General features: G+C 41.3%; 1 long non-coding RNA gene across 1 annotated transcript; it reads right to left on the bottom strand.

Moving 5' to 3' along the window:
• Positions 1 to 1,728: 1,728 nt before the first annotated feature.
• Positions 1,729 to 19,288, bottom strand: LOC114000865. The gene is made up of 5 exons (XR_003545379.2): positions 19,151 to 19,288; positions 18,919 to 18,998; positions 5,171 to 5,239; positions 3,656 to 3,810; positions 1,729 to 1,839 (listed from the first exon to the last, which is right to left on the bottom strand). It is a non-coding gene; the product is annotated as an uncharacterized LOC114000865 (long non-coding RNA).
• Between the last annotated feature and the right edge of the window lie 4,270 nt (positions 19,289 to 23,558).

Genomic DNA, 23,558 nt, shown 5'->3' with positions numbered 1-23,558 from the left:
TAAGTCAAGCTGTACGCACAACAATGGAAGAGGAAAGTCTAAAGCAGGGAGAGTTAGCAGAAAGCTAGGAGATGGGGCTTTATGATACAACAGGAACATGGTATATCCAGATATGTAGGAATAAGAAGGATAAAGTTCTGTTGCAGAAATACAGTTTTTTCTTTTTTTCACCTGCTTCAAAACATTCTTCAAATTTATTGAAAACACTTCTCAAAATCTCTAGCGAACATACTCTGTCTATCTAAAAAGCAACTTCTCATTGGTACCTTCCTAACTTGCAAAATAAAACAAAAGAGAACTTTGATAACTGCACTGGTACTGCTTATTCCATAAAGGGACAAAGAGTTTTACCACAAATAAGGAGGCTCTGCAGATCTTGGGTTAAAAATTGCAATCAGAACCCTAATGTATTTGTCACAGTTCCTTAACTGAGACGGAGGTCACAGTCTATGCTCTGCACCGTTCATCTTTATTAGATGTTCTGCAGAAGTCAGGTCATCAGATATTTCTGAATTATTTTCTGCATACCTTGGATGTTGTAGACATCTATCCAGGTAGTTATGGCTTAAAAGGACCATTATGGCCCACTTCCCAGTTTGAACTCCCTCCAAACAGCTTCTTTCTTTCTTAACCTCTAGGTAAGGGGCAGTTTTTCCAAGAGACTTATAAGAGCCTGTATTTGACTTCATCTCAATCCTTGAAACAGGACTATTTTCTGAACTAGATTTCCTTGAAAAACATCTAATGTTTTTCCCATGGCAGGGCTCTAACATAAATACAGATGAAAGAAAGCAAACACACTGCTCAGGCCTTTATCTCTCACTTATGTGCATACTTAATTTCACATGCAAAAATATTTCCATTGATTTTGGACTTTTCACAAGCAGAATATGCAGTTCATGTGTATTTGTAGAACTGGAAGTTCATACACTGTTATACATAACCTAACATTTGGTATTATTATTGGAGATGTATTGAAGTAAAGACCTGCAGATTTGAGTACCAAAAGATATTTTTATGACTTACAGTATAGAAGTAATGGTTTTCTGGCAATTGACACACAGGCTTTGTGCTTTGCCAGGTCACCTCTTCAACAATATTGACTACTGCAAAACATTTTGAAATTTCCCATTCCTTGAATTACTCCAATCTAAACAGATCAGTGCTTAACTTCATATCTGCATTCCAAATGGCATAGTCCTCCAGCTTTTTAGTTAAGCTTTCTCTTTGCAAAGGAATACTTGTTTTATTGCAATGTGACATTACTTTTGGTCTAGAACTGAATGCTATTTAAGCATTTAAAAATTAACTCACCGTTTAGAACAAGAGAACTAACTCTTGTTGTCTGACTCCAGTAAACATCATAGACCATAATATTTCAAAAAATTCCAACCACTTGATCAGCTTGGAACAGCTGTTCGTATCCTGCCAAAAACTTCATTGAAATTGGTTTGTGGGGAATTCTCCAAAATACACCAGCAGAAGAACTACTCTCAGGGTGCAATTTCCCAACCTGAAGAACGGAGAGAAAAAAACTCTCCTGGCAATATTAGATAAGATAGAGAGTAGCTCTTCTAATGAAGGCCTCCTGGCCATGGAGTACAAAGACGCACGCCCCACATACAGAATTCTTACACTTTTATGTCTTTTACTAATAATCATATCTAATGGGGACATCCAATCCTGAGACCCCTCATGCCCTGATACCACTCTCAGAACTACCCCTCTGGAGCTCCTCCAAGGACCTTGAGCCTTCTATCTTGTTTTGTCTACCATATCTCTTGCTATTCCAGTCCAGGTGCAGGTCCCAACGGAATGTTCTTGCTGAATATCTATTGCCTTGAAAAGACAGTTAAAAGATGGTTGAACCGAAGCTTCGGGAATGTGACACACAAACTGTGAGAAAGTAATGGTCTGAAGTGAAGGAAAACTCCAGCTACATTAAAATCTACAAAAAGCTAAAAATCTTAAACATTCAAAGGCATCAGTACCCATTTAATAAAACTTTCATAATGAGAATAATTAAAATTCTGCTATTATGTCAGAGTTCTGTGCAGGCCTTATTTTTTGCCTCTGTGGGAATAACAAAATTCATGAGTTCAATGCCCATTTTTCACTGCAGAGAGCAAGCTGTTTAACACTGCCAACGACACCAGCTTCCCCTCCATCATCTGCATTATTGGATGACACATATAGACAATGCAGTTCATGTCATGCTTCCTGCTCATTCAAAATAAGGAATACCAGGCATGAACTCTTCTGCCCTACTTGTACTGATTGTCAGAATATAAAAAAAGAGTCCTCTTTTTCCAACTTATACATTTCTTGCAAATTAACTAATGCCAGGATAATGCATTCATATATAAATGTGACACACAAAGAAGTATGCCCTTGATCATATTTGAGGTGAACAAGTATGAATCTACTGAACATAGGTTAATACAAGTATTATGACAACATTACTAAGCTAATATAAACTAACATATAAGTTTCTTTCTCTAATGATACTTTCATCTGTACTAGCAACTATATGAAGAATAAATTAACAAATTTTAGTGCATTGTTTAAAACGTCTGGATTCTTTCACAGCCAGTTTTTGCACATGTCTAAATTACCAGTGAAGTTCATTGGGAAATTTGTTTTCCTGCCACTGCTTCAGCATCCATTAGAAGAGAGATCAAAACACTAAGAATCTCAGTCCTTATAGTAGTTGCCACTACACCAATAGTCCTTACTATCAGTTTCTCGTTATTAACTATAACTTCCAAGCAAATATGCCCTCCTCACCATCTTTCATTTTAGAACACTAACTTCTGTGAAATGCGATGACAGATAAGTGAAGAAATAGTAACAGTAGACTTTCAGCCTTCTTTAAGCAGAATAGTCATTAATCCTGTATTATTTTTAGCTACCCTAATGTAAGTGGTTTTGTTTCTAGCTAAGGAGAACTACAGAGATTAGGCAGAAAGGTCAAAATCACCATGTGAATGATTAAAGACAAGTTCAAATTAAAAAGAAAAAAAGGATTCCATTCTTCTTGGTGCTTATCAGTGGAAAAGGTTGTTCTTTCCAGCTGTGCCACCTTGAGTATTGAAAAGTATTGGTGATTGGTTAGCAGCACAGTTTATTTATCTGAGGGCTTCTTGCCTAACAGCATTGGATTATAGAAACAGAAATGTTTCTGAAATTAATCCCTGCAGATCTCAAAATCCCACTCAGAGAGGAACAATTTCCAGTTCTACATCAGGTCTGCCATAGCTTTTTCTAGCCAAGGCTTGAAAATCCCCAAGTTTACCCAAGCTCTCTGGGTGAACTATTCCTCTGCTTCTCTACTGTCCACTGAAAGTTTTTCCCAATGTCCAATGCCTCAAACTAAAACTCTGCTGTTGTCTCATGTCATCTGCCGCTACTGCAAAGACTTAAGCTCCATAGCCTTTGCAACTACCACTCAAAAATTTGTAGGCTGCTGCCAGACTATCCCTTAGCTTCCCCTTTTCCGTGCTGAATGAGCCCAGCTGTTGCAACCTCTCTACAAAGGCCATCTGTTCAAAATCCCTGACCATTGAAAAAGGCCTCCTTTAGACTCTTACCATTCCCAACAACCACTGGAAAAGGGGACTTAAAACAGGTTGCAGCATTCCAGATGCAGTCTTACCAGAGCCATGTGGAGGGTTATAATAAATTCCTCCAATCTTTTGGCCACACCTTCCCAATGTGTGCAGTAGCCCATTATCCACTTCTCCTTGCTCATAACAGCAGTACACTCTTGGCTCCTATTCAAGCAGCTTTTCAGAAAAGCCTCTGGTGTCCCTGTGGAAAAGAAACTGACAATGAGTCAGTAGTGTGCACATGCAGCAAAGGAAGACAGCCAGCTTTGGGGCTGTATTTAGAGTTTAGCCAACAGTCAAAGGAAGTGACTATTCCCTCTTTCCAGCTTTGTGAGACCACATGTTCTGTATCCCACTTTGGGCTCACTCCAGTAGAAGAAAGATATTGGCCTCTGGGATCACTCCAGCATGAGAGCCACCAAGGTAGTCAGGAGGCTGAAGCACAAGATACTCAAAAAGAAACTGAGGGAGTTGAGTTTGGTCAGTAGAGAGAAAGAAGGCAGTGGGATATATTATTGCTATCTACAGCAATACACTGAGAGAGTATAGAGTGAACAGAGCTACTCTTCTCTGAGGGACAGAAAGGACAACAGGTAAAAATCACATGCTGGAACACAGCAAATTCCAACTCAGCATAAGGGAAAATTCTCAACATGAGGGTAGATATGCACTGTATCAAGTTATAGTGCGGAGATATTCAAACATAACAGGACAATGCTCTGAGTAACCTCATCTAATGGCAGAAGGATCAACAAGTCAGCCTCCAAAAACCTTTTCAACCTACTCAAGCCAGTAACTCTATTTGCCCTCCACTGTATTCTCAAGGTCTCCTGCAATAAGGCTGCTTCTCACCTAACCTGTTCCCAGTTTTCTAGGTGCAGATAGCTATTCTTCTTGTTGAAATTCATGCTGGCAAAATTCTCAAGTTGCTTAAGGCTACTCTGGATAGAAATTGTGTCCTTTGTTGTATCAACAGCTCCTCCCTGTCTTAGTGATGCCTGCAAATTTGCTGAACAGTACTTTCTGCTTTATTATACAGGTCACTGATAAAAACACTGAGGAACATCAGCTCCGTTATCAACTCTGGAATACTTTGAACACAGTCATTTCAACTCACCCAATGGTCTGATCATCCAGCCCATACATTCTCAGCTTCCAGATTATAGATCTGGGATCAGAAACCTTGCTAAAGGTATATTCATTTCTCTCTCCTCATTCTTATAACCAGTCATTTCACTACAGAAAGCAATCAGGATGTCTGTTTCTGATTACCTCCTTGTCCTGTTTGAGTTTAAAAAAGGGTTCCAGGAGAAGATCATGCACCATGATCTTCACAGAGACTGAGGTGGGCCAGCAGCTGACAGTGTTTCAGATCCTCTTTTTTGCCCTTCTTGAACATGACTGTACTGTTCACTTTTTCCATTCATCACAATTTTTCACAGACAACACACAGGAGTCTTGCAATCACAGCAGCCAGGAAGGCAACTACAGCAGCCAACTTTTTCAGCACCTTTAGGTTACTCCCAGGAATATGAACATGTCCATATGAAGTGGACTCTAACCTGTTCACACTGTTCTGGCTCCTTCCCAAACTATTCCAGTATTTGTGGGGATCAGGGAGAAGGTTTTGCCTGCAATGAGAAAGGTAAAAAACGCCCTGAGGACTTCAGCCTTTTCCATATAACCCACACTATGTTTTCTCTTATACACCACCAGCCCCAAATCTTTCCTTTGCAACTTGTCCTTCTTATTCAATTTAATTAAGCTATTTTTAGCTTTATCTGGGCTTTTACTTTCCTGATTTTGTTCCTAAGTACCTTAATGATCCTTTTATATTCATCCTTTGTTGTCCTTGTCTCCGTCTCAAACGTGTTCACCATTTGTATTTTAGTTCATCAAAATTCACCCTTTCAGTCAAGCTGGCCTTTTGCTGAAACTTCTAGTTTTGCCACAGAAAAGGATGGCTTGTTCCTGATCCCTCAAATGAGTTCATTTTGAAGGAGTCATCCAGCTGTGTTGGGCACTCTGCTGCATAGCTGCATCACAGAGGACTCTGCTCAGCAATTTCTTGAATAACCAAGTCTGTTCTCTGAAAGTCTAGATCCCTAACCCTAGAGTTTTGTTTCCTGCCTTCCTCCAAATCCTGAACTCCCTTGCCTTATGCTTTCCGCAGCTTAAGATGACACCAGTGACTGCATTTTTCATCACTCCTCCTCAGTCTGTGGGCAGTAAGTCCTCCAGACTAACACCCCTGTGCAGCCTCTCCAACATTTGCATTGGAAATGTGTTGCCCCCACAGTCCAGCCTTGGGTCGTCTGCATGAAGTCCCATTATCCACATAGCAGTTGTCTGGACTGCTGAGGCCACCCATAACAACAGGTGTCTGCAGGTATAAAGTTTCCATTAGTTTTTTGGAAAAGGCCTCTTCCTCTGTTTCCTACCAATCAGACTTCTAAGATGTCCTCAGTATAACTTTCTCCTCTGAAGTTGATGCAGAAGCTCCCAATAGGCATGTCTCTAATTTTGCCCTATATAGCTTGGCGAAGTCAAGGAGATCCTGAATATAAAAGCTAATCTGCTCCTTATCATCCCTGCTCCTTATCTTCACTTCTCAATGGCCTGTTTGCTCCACAGATGCCCTTCCCAACATATTCTCTGTCCCATGAAACAGACCCTGATTGAGACTGGCCCCACATTTTGCCTTCACAAACCTTGATCTCCTTGATCAGAAAGGTTCACTAAAGGCACTAATTAATCAAGGGCAGTGAATCATTCTAGATATTTCAATGAAGGCATATAAAAGTAGTAATCAATGGATATCTTATGCACAATTATTCTCTGGAGAAAATGGGATTTTTAAAGTGTACTAAAACATCTGATATTTGCATATAGGTGCAAAATGACATAAGTTGCAGAGTTATATTAAGGCATTCAACTTGGAATCTCAAGGATAAATTTGTGCTCGTCACCCTTGAAAACATAATATGACTCCAGAGCTTGTGTTCTTTGTCCCACAGTTTTTAGATTCATGCAAGCAACAGCCTAAGTATCATGCCAAGATCTTAAACTATTGTTATATTAAATTCTACTGCTTTAGGCTGGAGTAAGATCCACTTTATTTACATCTTTTCTTTGTTTTATCTGTTGTGGTTCTTTCAACTGCCAGATTCCTTGCATTTCCATTCAACATTTTTCACAATAATACTTGGCATTTGTCTGGGCATCCATGCATGGAGTATCTTACAACCAGTAACTAGTTTTATTTGCAGCAGCAAATGTAATTTTACTTTCAGTTTGGTTTAAAATATTTTTCTTTTCATCCAGCCATTATATTGTCCATTACAACAAGCTGTACAGTTAAAAATTTTAAGTCGTATTAAAACACACTCCTTTCCTAAATGTAATGTGAAACATTTGGGCTTCATTTTCTTCCAGACACATTAAGTTTTTATGACTTCATTTTTGAAAGATTGCCCTGTGCTCCATCATTCATATTTGTTTCTGCTCTGACACATTATACATTTACCAATAAATTTATTATAAGATGGATTTTGGAATTCTTGTATTTTAGGATTTTTTAAAATTCTTTTCTGAGTTCACCTAGAAATTCAAATTAATGCCTCAGACAAATATAAGAAATTATCTGGTAGTCAGCCCAAAGATATATGCTCATGTGTAAGCAGAGTGTACTATTTCACTCCTCTATGGTGTTCAAAAATAACAGAGCTGTATTGAGATGTCCATTTTCATTTTATTTCATTCCATGTTAGAAAAAATTAATTATGACTTCAACAAAAAAATTTAGTATTTTCAATAGACATCCTTTTTAATAACAAAAATTAGGTGCCATTCAATCCTATACAAAATATATTTAGATTTACATATAGTCACTATTTTACACACAAAAAAAAATTGGGGGAAACTAAATTAGAGATCTGATTCCATCAGATGATAAAACCACCTTTTAGTTTCTCATAAAATCTAAGGCATTCTGCTTTTTAAGAGGTGGCTGAAGGCAACTTCTATTAGCGGTGTTGGCACTTACAACCACCATGAACCTCATCACACAGCTGTAATCCTCGGTCTGCTTTGAAACTCTTGACCACATGTGGTTTACAATTAGCCTCCAGTTTCTGGAGTTCAGGTTGTTGTTAGAACAAATAGTGTTAAAAAGCTTTGTTCTTAAAGGCCAAAAATTATTTCTGTGTGAGCTGTTTCTAAACAGAATCCTGCACCTGCATCTGCTATCAGCACTCCCTGCAACTGGGCAAGTCACACTCCCCACTTGTATTTTCTGGACAATAAATATCTTTTGTCGGGCTACTTCCAGTGCATTCTTTTTATGACAGAGATCATCACTTCCATGGTGTAAGAACTGCATCCAGCACATAAAACAGAGCTTGCTGATACCCAGTCAGGCAGAAATTTGACAGGATAAATACCACTCTTCTTTCTTGTTGGATACAAGGTCCAAATTGTAAAAGTTAAAAAAACCTGTATCAATGGGTAAATTAAAGCCATATCAAATTAGATGTTTTCCAGCTCCTGACCTTGAACATTTTCTTAAAACTTGAACTCTGCAAACCAAATTATTTTTAGCTTCAAAACCCTTGGCTAATTTATTTTCATTTTACTTCAGTTTTGTATGCCTTTGTGCTTCCAGTTTCTGGCAATGTTTATAAGTAAGAGCGCCAAAGTCCTCTATTCAAATTCTATCCTTTGCCAAATGAAAAGGGGAAAACACTCAAAATCATGCAAGACAGTCTTTTCTCATGAGTTTTCTGTTCTCATGAACTTTGCAGGCCAATTTTGGAAATACAAAAGTTCATAATGTAAGAGACTTCAGATAAGGAACCAAACATCTGGGATTCACCCATTTGTCACTAATTCCTCTTCCTTCTGGCAAAAAAAAAAAAGCAAGACTGCTAAAGAGAAGTAAAAACAGCACAGAAGGGAGAAGAGTCCAGAAATTTAAAAACAAAAAAAGTAAAGAAAAGATCCATGAACAGACTCTAAAGAAAGTCCTGGAGAAAAAAAGAAAAGAAAAAAAAAGGGGATGATAGAGTGGAGGGAGCTGCCTTCAGAAGGTGAACTATGGAGAGGAAAAATGGGATGAGTAAGATGGGCATCTAAGTGGATATAGACATATGGGCTTTGCCTTAGAAGCTGAAACAACTACCTTAGACCGAAACCTCAGTTCAGACAGCTAAAGTTGAGGTGAATATTACCTAAAACCTTTACTTTCTTATCACCTTCTTTATTCTTTTGTTAACATCAGTAATTATTTTTATCCGCAATATTGGTAATATTTTAGGATTCTAATTTTTATACATAAGTCCGCTGGTTTTAGCTGGGCTAGAGTTCATTGTCTTCACAGTGGCTAGTATGGAGCTATATTTTGGATTTGCGCTGAACACAGGGTTGATAATATAGAGATATTTTTGTTATTGCTGAGCAGGACTTACACAGAGCCAAGGCCTCTTCTGCTCTTTGTACTGCCACGCTGGCAAGGAATTGGTAGTGCATGGAAGGTTGGGAGGAGACACAGCCAGGACAGGTGACACAGCCAGGATAGGTGACCCAAAGTGACCAAAGGGATATTCCATACCATATGACATCATACTCTGTGTATAAAGTGGGTGGAAGAAGGAGGAAGGGAGGGACATTTGGAGTGACGGTGTTTGTCTTCCCAAGTCACCATTACAGGTGATGGGGTCATGCTCTCCTGGAGATGGCTGAACACCTGCTTTCCCTCTCACAAACGGTGAATTAATTCCTTGTTTTGCTTTGCATGGCTTTTCCTTTCTCAGTTAAACTGTCTTTATCTCAACCCACAAGTTTTCTGGCTTTTACCCTTCCAATTCTCTCCCCAGTCCTGCTGGTGGGGGCGTGAGCAAGCGGCTGCGCAGGGCTTGGCTGCTGGATGGGGTGAAACTATGACAGCAGGTATTTGATGGAGTATTTATAATAGGCCTATATAATTGTGATACGCACCCGTCAAAACTCTTAATTGTAATAGAATCCATTATTACAACTTGTAGACAAACACTGTGTATTTGAGTACCATACTACAACATATGGGAACATAATGAACGTGCAAAAGAGGCCTGTGTGGGAAAAAGGACAAAATCTATTCCCATTGTCTTACTTCACTTACATTCACACACCTGTAGATGCATCTACCCACGCATTGCAGTGTTCTGTGAACTCACTCTCTGCACTCCTCTAGCTGTTTACAATCTCTTGACATAAAGAGCCTTATAAATTTCCATTATCCTGAAACTTGGAATTACAGATGCGTTGATCTTACGGTTCTCATGTCACCTAATCAAATGATCCTAATCTTCTGAATTTTCACAGCATTGCATGACCTTTAGCCACATGATTTTCATCCCATTTTTCAGGAGTTAAAGCCTCACACATAATTTGAAAATGTACAACTTTAAAGTGCTATTGTTAATCATGTTCATGGATGCCTGCTGGGATTCCCTGCAGTGCTTTCTTAGGCTCTGAGCTAGTTTTGATTTCTGTGGAAGAAGTAAAACTCTTTTCTTCTCACTCGCCAGACACTAACCTAACCTGCTTTGATGAAGTCACAATTCTGGAAAATCTGTATTTTTTTCATGAAAGAAACACTTTTTTGACTAAACTGATAGTATATTAATTAATATTTGTCAGAAGTCCATTTCAATTTTATTCTTCAGTTCTGAAAACAACAGAGCAATAGTGACTAATGGAAGAAACCTTTTAATAGAAATCCAATGTATATTCTAAATACACATCTGTCTATGATAAATATATACATGTCTATGTAGACACATACTTACAAATGCTGTATATGGAAATAAGAATAAGTAGGCAGGGGTATAAGTCTTTTTCTTAAAAGACCAACCTCTCTTCCAAAAAATAAGACAAGATGCAGTCTACTATTGCACTTTGGCCACGATGTAGCTCTTAACATTAGCTAGCAAGTTCTCCTGCCAGCATTGTCATAGTTGCTATTTGTTAAAGCAAGCATTTTTCCAAGAGACTCATTTATGGTGTTCTCTGATACCACTTCATCTTTCTTTCCTTTAAGAAGTATTTATATAGGAAACTCAGCTTCCCAAAAGGGATGAGAGGAGCCCAGGAGTCCTGTCCTCACACACAGAGCTCCATACTTCAGCTCTTTTCTCCTGTATCTTTCAAATGAAGGAATAGGAGACATTACAATCAGTTAATATCTGAAATGTTTCTCCTCTCTTGTAAATAGACTTCTGTCTGTTGTAAAAGAGAATATTGCACTGTTTGCTGGCATTCACAGAAGTGACCTTTATTAGAGATATCTGATCTATATTGCAGAAGTACAGAACGCTGGATGAGAGCCAGCGTTCTGGATCTAGTGTTCCTAACAGTGAGTTTAACTTGCTGCACCAATATAATACAATTCACAATAAGAAAAATCTTGTCATCAACCTCCTTCTTTATCAGAAACTTCTGCAGTTTAAGAAAGGCATTTTAATTTCTGCCCTCTTGGACATGGATTGACCTGCTCAGACGCCAGAAATTGAACTATGGCACGAGATGCTGAGGTGATCAGCAGGAGCCACAGGTCTGCTTTGCACTGGCCCTCCAGCCAACTACTCATGTGCCTGGGAAGGCATTCCTAGGGAAAATGTTTCCACTAAAATGTACACTTTTTTAGTGCATTGCAGTTAGGAAAGGTTATTCCTTCCCTTAATTACTTCAGCTTTATGCTGAATACTTGATGGGACGTATCCAGGCCTTGCTGACTCTGAAAGGCTCACAAGCCAGCCACTACTTTGAGATGCATCTGTCTGCATTAACAGGGAGGGTGCCAAAAATAGCAAAGGCTTAGATCTCTGCAGCCAATATTTCTGAAAACACAGACCAAAAAGCAGTAATTTTTGACATTAGAATGAGTCAAATCCAACAGATGAGACAGATTAAAATAAAAGGTTATAAAACAAAGCTGCCCTTTGGCATGTAGACCCTTTTCACCAGTCTTCCCCTGGACCAACAGCTTTCTACTGATACCCTGGGTTGCAACAAACACTGGGCAACCTGCTTGGGGCCCACTGGGAAGGTCTTCTTCCCATCACCTCTCAGATATGTGTGTTTGTTCCCTAAGCCTCTCAGAAAACGTCCAGCATCCAAACAGTGCAGGTTTCTGCATGCTGGCTCCCTCGTGCTCTCATACTAACTGTCCCATCTTCTATTCCAGATGTGCATGCCTCGGTAGTCCAAGAGAAATCTCCTGCTCCCAGGAGCTACACCTGACCGATTACACACTCTATTCTGAATCCTTTTAGTCCCCAGGAGTGATGATCATCCCTGATACTAAAAGTTGTATGACTAATATGTCAATGGAAGTTAAGTACTCTTCAGTTCATACTGTGATAGTCTGATTCATCTTTAATGTCTTGGGGGTCACTAATCATTTGCATAGAACTCATATTTCATCTCTATGAGACCTTGAGCATGTCCCTTGCTTTTCTGGTAAAGGATTTGTCAACCCAGGATATGATTCAATGTAAAATGTATCTATCTGTAATTAAAGGAATGATCCACATTGCCCAGTCTCTGGCAACTCCTAAGTACTTCTGACGCTTTTCTGGTTGTTCTGACTGTCCTGTAAGAAGCTGAAGCACATACTTGAGGAATGTTGGATTCAGCAGCAGCTCTTCAGGAAGGAGATGGAAGTTTTGGTGTCCCTAAACTGAAAGGATCATCTATGCTCTGTTGTTGAAGAAAATAAAACAATCCCACTCAGATGGAGAACAGGAACCTCAACTGCAAAGGAGACAAAGAAAAATCCTTTTCGTATGGTTCAGATGACAGGAGTTTAGCTGGAGTATTTTGTTCAGTTTAAGGTGCTGCAATGTGATAAAACTATGGATCAATTAGGGACAGTCCAGATGAGAACAATGAGGAAGTCTAGAAAAGGATAACCTATGTGAAAAAAAGTTGAAAAACACTGGTAAAACTATTACAGTGCAGAAGAGAAATAAGGCCTTTCTTTGGGATAAATTCTGTTCATCTGCTCTGTCTTATCTATAAAATCCTAAGGTCACTCATTGCAGACTGCCTATTTTAAAGTGTTTCCGCAATGGACTGAACTCCTAAATACCTCAGAACAAACTGAATATGAGTCAGCAGTGCCCTGGCAGCCAGGAGGGCCAACTGTGTCCTGGGGGGCATCAGGCAAAGCATCACCAGCTGGGTGAGGGAGGGGATTGTCCCTCTCTACCCTGCACTGGTGCGGCCTCATCTTGAATATTGTGTGCAGTTTTGGGCACTACAATATAAGAAAGATATTAAGCTACTAGAGAGTGTCCAAAGGAGGGCAATGATGGTGAAGGGCCTTGAGGGGAAGCCATACGAGGAGCAGGTGAGGTCACTTGGTGTGTTCAGCCTGGAGGAGACTGAGGGAAAACCTCATTGCAGTCTACAACTTCCTTATGAGGGAAGGAGGAGGGGCAGGCACTGATCTCTTCTCTGAGGTGACCAGTGACAGGACCCAAGGGAACAGCCTGAAGTTGTGTCGCAGAAGTTTAGGTTGGATATTAGAAAGAGGTTCTTCACCCAGAGAGTGATTGGGCACTGGAACAGGCTCCCCAGGGAAGTGGTCAAGCACCAAACCTGCCAGAGTTGAAGAAGCATTTGGATGATACTCTCAGGCACATGGGGGACTCTTGGGGACGGTCCTGTGCACTGCACAACATATTCTGTGATTCTGTGACAGGGTGTAGGAATCTAGCTTACTTCCTTACTTTATGTTATCCCTAGTAAGGGATCTAGTACTAGCTAGTAATCCCTAATAACAGCTGACTTCAAAAAGGACACTATTCTTCAGCTTCTGCTCTGGATTAAAGGATGATGACTTCAACAATTAATCTTCCACTGCTGTTCTGTTTCTTTGCAAATAAAAAAATCTGGCTAGTGCTATATTTGCACTCCTTGACAAGTGACGATGTCACTCTTCAAATATTTTGTTGAGTACTGCTTGGTTTTTTACGGCTTTATCTCTAGCCAGTTATTATGGGAGATTTTTCCAGTTATGCTGTTTGCATCCAACCAGTAAGAAATAGCCATGCTGCCAGAATGCTGAGCTTATGGAAACATCAATAATGTAATTTTAACCCATGGAATCTTATTTATGGAGGATTTCTGGATACTTTTCGGTAGATCTGGGTCAACGAATGTCATTGATATCCAAAGGGAAGAAAGAGTAATTTCTAAATGTGTTGTTTTCCAAAAATGCCTTAGAGCTAGTAGGTGATCCAAGATTTCCAGACTCTAACAAACATGGAAGCTTTTAGTCTAGTCTTTAAATACATTCTGTCATCTTGACCCCACACAATGTATGGACACTAAATAGATTTCAAATCAGGTGATTAATTTGGTCACAGGCATTTCTAAGATAGATAGACTTTTCACATGACTGAGACTCTGTGTACACTGTTTCACATTGAGTTCTCTCTGGAGCAGGCACCGTGTAGAACAGGCCCTACCTTACTGAGTCTCTGAGAGGTTATTATCCTGATTAATGCCATACATTAACTACCTCTTATATACTCACCTCCAGTACTGTTCCCATGTTCATAGAATCATAGAATCAACTGGGTTGGAAAAGACCTCTGAGATCATCAAGTCCAACCCTTGATCCAACACCGCCGTGGTTACTAGACCATGGCACTCAGTGCCACATCCAGCCTCATCTTAAAAACCTCCAGGGATGGTGAACCCACCACTTCCCTGGGCAGCCCATTCCAATGTCTGATCACTCTCTCTGTAAAAAATTCTTTCCTAATATTCAACCTAAACCTGCCCTGGCAGAGCTTAAGACCATGCCCTCTTGTCCTACTGCTGGTTGTCTGGGAGAAGAGACTGACACCCACCTGGCTACAACCTCCTTTCAGGGAGTTGTAGAGAGTGAGGAGGTCTCCCCTGAGCCTCCTCTTCTCCAGGCTGAACAGCCCCAGCTCCCTCAGCCTATCCTCATAGGACTTGTGCTCGAGTCCATTCACCAGCCTTGTTGCTCTTCTCTGGACCTGCTCCAGCACCTCAATATCCTTCCTGAACTGAGGGGCCCAGAACTGGACACAGTACTCCAGGTGTGGCCTCACCAGCACTGAGTACAGGGGAAGAATCACTTCCCTGGACCTGCTGGCTACACTGTTCCTGATCCAGGCCAGGATGCCATTGGTCTTCTTGGCCACCTGGGCACACTGCTGGCTCACGTTCAGCTTCCTGTCAATCCAAACTCCCAGGTCCCTTTCTGCCTGGCTGCTCTCCAGACACTCTTTGCCCAGCCTGTAGGGCTGCATGGGGCCATTGTGGCCAAAGTGGAGGACCCGGCCCTTGGCCTTGTTGAACCTCATCCCACTGGAATCAGCCCAACTCTCCAGCTTGTCCAGGTCCCTCTGAAGAGCCCTCCTGCCTTCCAGCAGATCAGCATTCCCCCCCAGCTTGATGTCATCTGCAAATTTGCTAATGGTACACTCAGTCCCCTCATCCAGATCATCAGTACAGATATTAAACAGAACTGGGCCCAACACCGATCCCTGGGGGACACCACTAGTGACCGGCCACCAACTGGATACAGCACCATTCACCGCCACTCTCTGGGCCTGGCCCTCCAGCAAGATCTTAACCCAGCAGACAGTTCCCCTGTCCAAGCCATAGGTTGCAGCTTTTTCAGGAGTATGCTGTGGGAGATGGTGTCAAAGGCTTTGCTGAAGTCCAGACAGACCACATCCACAGCCTTCCCCTCATCCACCAGGCAGGTCACCTGATCATAAAAGGAGATCAGGTTGGTCAAACAGGACCTGTCCTTTCTAAACCTGTGCTGGCTGGGTCTAATCCCTTGTCCATCCTGTAGATGCTGTGTGATTGCACTTAGGATGATCTGATCCATAACCTTGCCAGGCACTGAGGTCAGGCTGATGGGCCTGTAGTTTCCCGGGTCCTCTTTGCAGCCCTTTTTGTGGATTGGCGTGACATTCACCAACTGCCAGTCATCTGGGACCTCCCCAGTGAGCCAGGACTGTCGGTAAATTATGGAGAGCGGCTTGGGGAGTTCTTCCATCAGCTCCTTCATTACCCTGGGATGGATTCCATCTGGTCCCATAGACTTGTGAGGATCCAAGTGGCTCAGCAGGTCACTGTTTCCTCCCGGATTACAAGGGAGGCTATTTGGCTTCCTGTCTCTGTCTAGCAGTTCTGGAAGCCAGTTGTCCTGAGGACAACCTGTTTTACTGTTGAACACTGAGGCAAAGAAGGTGTGAAGTACCTCAGCATTTTCTGCATTTTTGGTGACTGTGTTCCCCCCCACATCCAACAAAGAATGGAGGTTTTCCTTGCCCCTCCTTCCGCTATTAATGTATTCGTAGAAGCACTTCTTGTTATCCCTAACAGAAATGGCTAGATTGAGTTCAAAGTGTGCCTTTGTCTCTCTAATTTTCTTTCTACATGACCTAACTATATTCCTAGACTCTTCATGAGTAGCCAGCCCCTTTTTCCATAGTTGGTAAGCTCTCTTTTTTTCCCCTAATTTCCTTCAAAATCTCCCTGTTTGGCCCAAGCTGGATGTCTTCCCCGCCAGCTCACCTTTCGGCACACTGGGACAGCCTGCTCCTGTCCATTCAAGACTTCCTTCTTGAACTGTGTCCAGCCCTCTTGGACTCCTTTTTTTTCAAGGGCTGTTTCCCAAGGTACCCTCTGAACCTGTTTTCTGAGTAGGCTGAAATCTGCCCTCCGGAAGCCCAGGGTAGAAGTTTTATTGATGGCCTTCTTTGCATCCCTGACTATTGAAAACTCTTATTTCATGGTCACTGTGCCCCAGACAGTCTACGACTACCATATCTCCTACCAGGCCCTCTCTGTTTGTGAACAGCAGGTGTAGCAGGGCCCCACCCCGGTAGGCTCATTTACCAGCTGAAGCAGGAGATTATCCTCTATACACTCTAGGAATCTCCTAGACTGCCTCTTCTCTGGTGTGTTGAGTTTCCAGCAGACATCCAGCAGGTTAAAGTCACCCACAAGGACAAGGACTGGTGATTTTGAGACATCCACCAGCTGCTTGTAGAATAATTCATCACCCTCATCATCCTGGTTGGGTGGTCTATAGCAGACTCCCACCAGGATGTCAGCCTTGTTGGCCTTCCCCCTGATTCTGATCCACAGACACTCAACCTTATTGTTACTCCAAGTTCTACAGCATCAAGAGACTCTTTAACATATAGAGCCACTCCTCCATCTCTCCTACCTTACCTATCCCTTCTGAAGAGCTCGTAGCCATCCAGGGCAGCACTCCAGTCATGGGAGTCATCCCACCACATTTCTGTGATGGTGACTACATCATAGCTTTCCTGCTGCATGGTGGTTTCCAGCTCCTCTTGTTTGTTACCCTTATTGTGTGCATTGGTGTACCTGCACTTCAGCTGGGCTAACGATTTCACTTCTAACTCTGGCTTTCCACCCATAGGTTCATCTCTGGAGACCCTGGTTTCAGCCCCTTCCCCCTTCAAACCTAGTTTAAAGCCCTCCTGATCAGCCCTGACAACCTATGGGCTAGAGTCCTTTTGCCCTTGCTAGATAGATGAAGCCCATCTGACTCTAGCAGGCTAGGTACCATAGAATTTGCCCCATGGTCGAAAAAAACAAAACAAATGTTGACCCATCCTACAGTCTTTCTCCCATTTCTTAAGTTTTAATGCTCCCTGTGTAAGAGTTATAAATATCATCTACATAAAAGGTTTCTATTAGGGCCTGAAGAATTATGAAGAAAAATCTTTCCCCGAGAGCAGTGACTACTCAGAACACAGAGCAAATTTGAATATAAGCCTAAAGGTGTGTTAATGCTAGTTATTTGACTGAAATGTGTATAAAAATTTAGGGGGTTATTAAAAGAATGCAAAAGCTCCATGCTACAAAATATCACAAGCTAACCACAATTAAAAAGAAAAAACCCACGACACATCTTCCTTCTAAGATATTTCCATTTCTCTTGTCATCTAAGCCAATAACAAAGAAGTGTCTAAAGACAATGTCATTTAACAATTCAGTTCCTAGAAAAAGTACAGTAACTTACATGTCCATAATCCAAAAAAATCAGAGTAGGGTTTACCCTAACCAAAGTGTTAATGTAGCTCTGGCTTTGTAGAATGTTTGTTTATATGTAGGAAGTAATACTGTAGTGGAGAGTAGTAGTTTTGGCAGTGTAAATGGCCACTAGGGAAATGATAAAAATTATTCCAAAAGCTAAACATTTTTAAATATGCTTCAGCTGCCATGCTGTTTTGATTACCTTTTTTTCCCCTTGAAATTTTTATTCAGCTTTTCCAGTCTCTGCCAAATCACTCAGCAATCTTTTTTGTTTTACACTCAGACAAGGATACCCCAAAATATCTCATGCTAAAACTATGTCTCTGAAAGAAAAAAACAAAAGACACACAAAACCCCACAAACAAAAAAACCCAAATCACCGAAATCCCCAAGAAAACCCAAACAAACAAACCCAAAACAAAACACCTTTTGTTTATCATCTTCCCTTGTGTTCGAGTACAGATGTACATGGAATGGGCTGTGACAAGAAAGACCAGATATGTATTATTACCTTGAATGGCGCTGAACAGGGTCAGGAACTTAATTCAGGTTGCCACACATAACCATCTATAATGCCCTTTCAGGTGCTCTAGAGTACTCTATACAGCCTCTAGCAGCAGGTCTCAAAAGTCATGGTTCATATCTGTATCATATCTTCTGGCCCACTGAGGATGTCTCAGATTCGTGAGCATGAATATCTAGGATCATTTTAGACAGCCAAAGTAACTGAAACACTGCCAACAGCATGTTTACATTAGGGTGAAGTTGTTCTCTCTACTCAGAGCAATGACGAGACTCAGTTAGTTGGGTACACCTGAGACATCCCGAAAAAGGTAAGAGAAAAATAAATAGCATATGCAATAAAGAAAAAAGTTAGGATGTTATATTGAGCAACAGATCAAAAGCACAGCATGAAAGTGTTTCTACTCCAGTGATGGTTACCTAAAAATTAGGGCAGAGGAAGCACTGGGCAGGCACTGAGTGGTTGTCCTGATACAGCAGCATATCAGAGGCCTCCTGAAGGCCTTTAAAAAGCTCCAAAGTAAAATTATTAGTCAGAAAGCAGCAGGAGCAGAGCTGTTCCAAGAGGGGCTAAGCCAAGGGCCAAGTGTAAGCTCAGCACAAGCAGTGCCCTCACACTTGGGCTCTGTACCCCAGTGCTTCAGCAACGCCAGGTGGGTGACCAAAAGGAGTGGCTTACATCACCCAGTGATCCCCAGGCAGGGTAAAGTCAGGTGCTGAGTCACGTCCAGAGTCAATCCGGGGTCAAACCAGGATGCTCTGCCGGGAGAAACAAGAGATAAGAGTAGGAGTTTACCTACAGCATAGTCCAATCATGAGACAGGTCTAGAGATAAGGCTATGCCAGCAACACAACAAAATCTCAGCCAGTAAGTCAGGGCAGCAAGGACAAAAGGCCAAGAACAAGATTACCTGCAGTATAGCTCAGGGCTAGGCTGAAATGGAGCCCCTGGGCTCTCAGTTAGAGGTGTGGATGTGGCCCCAGATGAAGCTGGTCAGGGCAATTAAGGCTTATTGCTGCCCTCAGGCCCTGAAAATTACAGAAATTAGGTCACCACAGAACTGGAGTAAAGGTCCTATTCCGTAGGGATTGGGTTTTAGGAAGGATGCTGGATGAAGCTTCCTGGGAAATGAAGTCCTGAAGTAATCTATGACATGGACAGTGAGATACCCATGGTGATTGGTTGATAAGGTCCCATGGTGTGACATGTCACTATTGAACCCATATGTAAGCTGTTGTCTCATTTGAATAAAGAGAATTTGGCAGTGAACCCTCAAGCTAGCTGTGTCTGTATGATTTATTTACTTATTATATTAATAAGCTATACTATTCTGTAATTAAAATTGGTTAGAAGAGAGGAAGCATCATTTCAGTAGTGGTGCGCCTTGGCAGGTGCTCTTGGGACTGGTTTTAATTGACATCTTTATCAGTGATCTGCTGAGAGGAACATAATTATACCACAACATGGTGAAATATCCAAGTCTGGCAATGATACTAAAACCTTTCAGCTAATAAAATGCTGAGTGAATGGGCAAAAAGACAGCGAGTTTCACCAGTGCAAAACCAAAAGAGGACACATAGAAGTACAGGGCCACAAAGATGATTTGGGGGCTGTAGCACCTCATTTATGAGAAAAGCTGAGGTAGCTGGGCCAGTTTAGCCTGGAGAAAACTGAGAGGGAGTCTTATCAATGCATATAACTGTCTGAAGGGAGGGTGTTCAAGAGGATGAAGCCAGGCTCTTCTCGATGGTACCAAGCAATAGACAAGAGGCAATGGGCAAACACAGGAAGTTCCACCCGAATATGAGGAAGAAATTCCTTACTGTGCAGGTGACTGAGCTCTGAAACAGGTTGCCCAGAGAGGTTAAAGAGTCTCCTTCTCTGGAGATATTCAAAAGCCATCTGGACAGAATTCTGAGTAATGTTCTCTAAGGGATGTTACTTGAGCAGGGATGTTGCACTACGGTGACCTCCAGTCTCTTCCAGCCTTATCCATTCTGTGATTCTGTAATTCTGTGAAGTAGAAATTATGTATATCATGTGTAAAGTTGCAGTTGTCAGGTCTACATTCAGCAGCTCAATGTGCACTCAAACATTTGGAGTAATCTCAGCTCTCTGAAATTGGCTTAGTGTGCAGCAGCAACCTAAAGAGAAGCAGTGGAGTGCTCTATGTCCCCAGAAAGTGTATGGAGAACAACATCATGGGAATTATTTTGCCAGTGCTGAAGACTTTGTTGCACCTGCATTTGGCATACTGTGTGTAGTCCTAGTCTTCACATCTACAGGGTGCAGGAAATAAATAAAGTGCAGAGGAAGGCTCTTAAAACAATCAGGATGATGGAGTAGCTGCCGTAAAATAAAAAAAAAAATAAAAACCCTGGGACATTTAAATTTGGAAAGAAGGAGGTTGAATGGAATATTCATGAGGTTTGCAAAGTGGTTAAAAAGAACATGAAACTATTTTTCATCATAATCCACAAGACTGTAAATGCAGGCACTCACTGAATTTGCAGTAGACTAGTATGGAACAGCTAAAATTAAGAACCTTGTTTACACAAAGGTTGGTGAACTTCTGGAACTTGTTGTCACAGGAGTTTGTGGAGGCAGACAATATCAGCAGACTTAAAAGGGGATTCTGGCTTTTGTGAAGGAATTACACAGACTTCAGAGGGACTCCTGAGGCCCTGTGTGGCATCTCTCTCTCTGACACAGGAATTCAAACTTTTTTCCCACTCACATGGTGCTCTCAATTCCACTATTCTTCTACAGATGTTTTTCAATACCTCCAGAATAATTTTCTCCATAACTTTACAAGGCACTGAGCTGAGACAACCTGTAGTTTCTGGGGTTCTCCTTCTTGCCCTTCTTGAAAATTTGAATAACATTCACCCGCTTCCAGTCACCTGGGACCTCTCCAGACTCCCAAGGCAGCTCAAAAAGCAATGACCTTGCATGGTTGCCGTCTAGGATTTCCCTTGCTCATGTTGTAAAAGGATATCAGCCTAGACAGGCCCTTGGTCTGAGACAGCATGGCTGTTCCTAATTTGACCAGTGATCCTGACGTATATTGACTACATCAACAGAACATGCTAATATTAACTTTGTAATGAAATTTGTTGAAGCCAGACAATGGCTGGTTTAATTCTTTTGCACCAGTCAACTCAACCATTTGTGGACGTGAAGAGTTTAACATTTGGAAGCAACATGTGGAAGAGGATGTTCATGTACAAACCTCATTGACAGTACATCATCAGATAAAACTTGGTCACTTTTTGGAAGTAATGTGAGATAATTTTAAACATTCGATGGTTATTCTGTTCCTTACTATTTTGATCCTCGAAGGATTACATTACATGACTTGCTCATACATTGTTAATTTTAATATATTTTGAATTGGCCATTTTTCATCTGAATGTCTTTGTGCTTATATAACATGCTGAATATAACATTTTGTAGCTGATTAAAATACATTCAAGTAACATTTTCTTTTAAATCACACAGTTAAATATCTTGCAGACATCTCTATAATTCTGTGAGTTCACTTCAATCTTACATAAAGACCCATTACTTCAGGCACCAGGTCTTGACAAAGTTTAAGACAGGAGAAGTGCTAAGTCAACATACAGTTGGAAAGCCAAAGCCTGGAGATTGCTACAAGACTTCTGTGAAGTAAGTCAGGGAGTAGCAAAGGAGCTAAATCAGTGTTACATCTCTTGGGTCCTGAACCACGACCACAACATTCCTTTCCTTCTTCTCACCACTTCTGTTTAAGTCACAGCTTCCTATATTGATCTTCTGCAACTGCATTCCTAGGGAAACCCAAGGGAATCTAACTTTTTGGGCCTTCCTTCTGTGAGTAAGTATGCTGCAGATGGGTGGGCGAGTTGCAGATGCCAAACCTCTGACTGGGTGAGGCTGTGTGGTAGCCAGAGAGCAAGGCTGCCAAGCCACTCTCTACAGACAGGAATCGGAGCCTGCACATAGCCAGGAGTGTCCAGATGAGGATGTTAACGGAGAAACGTCTGTAGCAAGAGGCATGCATTTTGGCTCCTCCTCTGCCTTAAGACACCATGATGACCCATCATGGTAAACCAAACTTGGAACAAGGAAGAAACACTGGACGCGTATAAAAATGCAGTTTTGTCCAAAAGACTATTTTCCAAACTTCCTCTGAGGTCAATGCGATGTTCTCTTACTCTGAGTAATATTGCTCCCAATAATACAGATGTTGTTTGAAAAATACAGATGCAGACAACAATTGCTCTTAACAATGCAAGCCCTTAAACTCTTCAGACAGAGAGGCTAGCAGAGTTAATGAAACTGCAAAACTCTGTCATCTCAGACTATTTGCTTAGAAGTGAAATGAGGTGCCAAAAGAAACATTCCCAAGAGCTAAATTTCATACATAGCCCCAGAACCCTTCTGTACAGAAGAGAAGGGGCTGAAAGCAATAACCTGAGATGCAACTAATAGATTGGAGGAGAATGAGTCCCTTTCTTGCTTATAGAGGTGGAGAAAGTAGCTTCCTATGTGTAACACAGGCCTTTGTACATAATCCCATGGATTCTGGCTTTTGTGAAGGAATTACACAGACTTCAGAGGGACCCCTGAGGCCCTGTGTGACATCTCTCTCTCTGACACAGGGATTTGAACTTTTTTCCAACTCACATGGTGCTCTCAATTCCACTATTCTTCTACATCAGGGCACTTTACATGGGATACATTAGATATTAAACTAATATTAGATATTAACTAACCATACGTCACATATTCTTCTCGGTGCCCAATCTCTAGATTACAGGGTGATAGCAAGTCCAGATAATATGTCATTAGGACAATACTCATAGCAACTGTTTTGCCAAGAAACACAGAAAACCTGAACCAGGATAGAAAGAACCGTTCACCCCTTCTTGTCTTGTGACTGTCTATCTATTCTGCTCATGGATCTTCACTAGGTGATTCTCAGAACTAGATCATACATTTCCGAAGGGTACATAGCTTTTACTTAATTATTTAAATTATTTCAAATTACAGATCCTTAGTTACAGCATTTTAATGGTTACCTTCATAGTCAATAGTGTCACCTGGTTTTACTTGGGTTTGATTTCCAACTGCTGGACCTTTTGTTTTCTATTTTAAGATGCTTTATTTTTTAAACAAACAAAATTGATTTGTCCATGGAGAAGTCTGGGGAAGTATTTCAACAAATGATGGGACATGAACGTATGTTAGTTACCAGGTAATGTCCTTTAGCTTCTAGGATCTGAGCAGTAATACTGTGAGTTGCTCCTAGGTTTCAAGCTACATAATTGTACAAA

The sequence above is a fragment of the Pipra filicauda genome, unplaced genomic scaffold (genome assembly GCF_003945595.2).
Source record: "Pipra filicauda isolate LSUMZ 115617 unplaced genomic scaffold, ASM394559v2 scaffold157_size4220110_pilon, whole genome shotgun sequence".
Classification (NCBI taxonomy): Eukaryota; Metazoa; Chordata; class Aves; order Passeriformes; family Pipridae; genus Pipra; species Pipra filicauda.
This window is presented reverse-complemented; position numbering and strand designations above follow the sequence as displayed.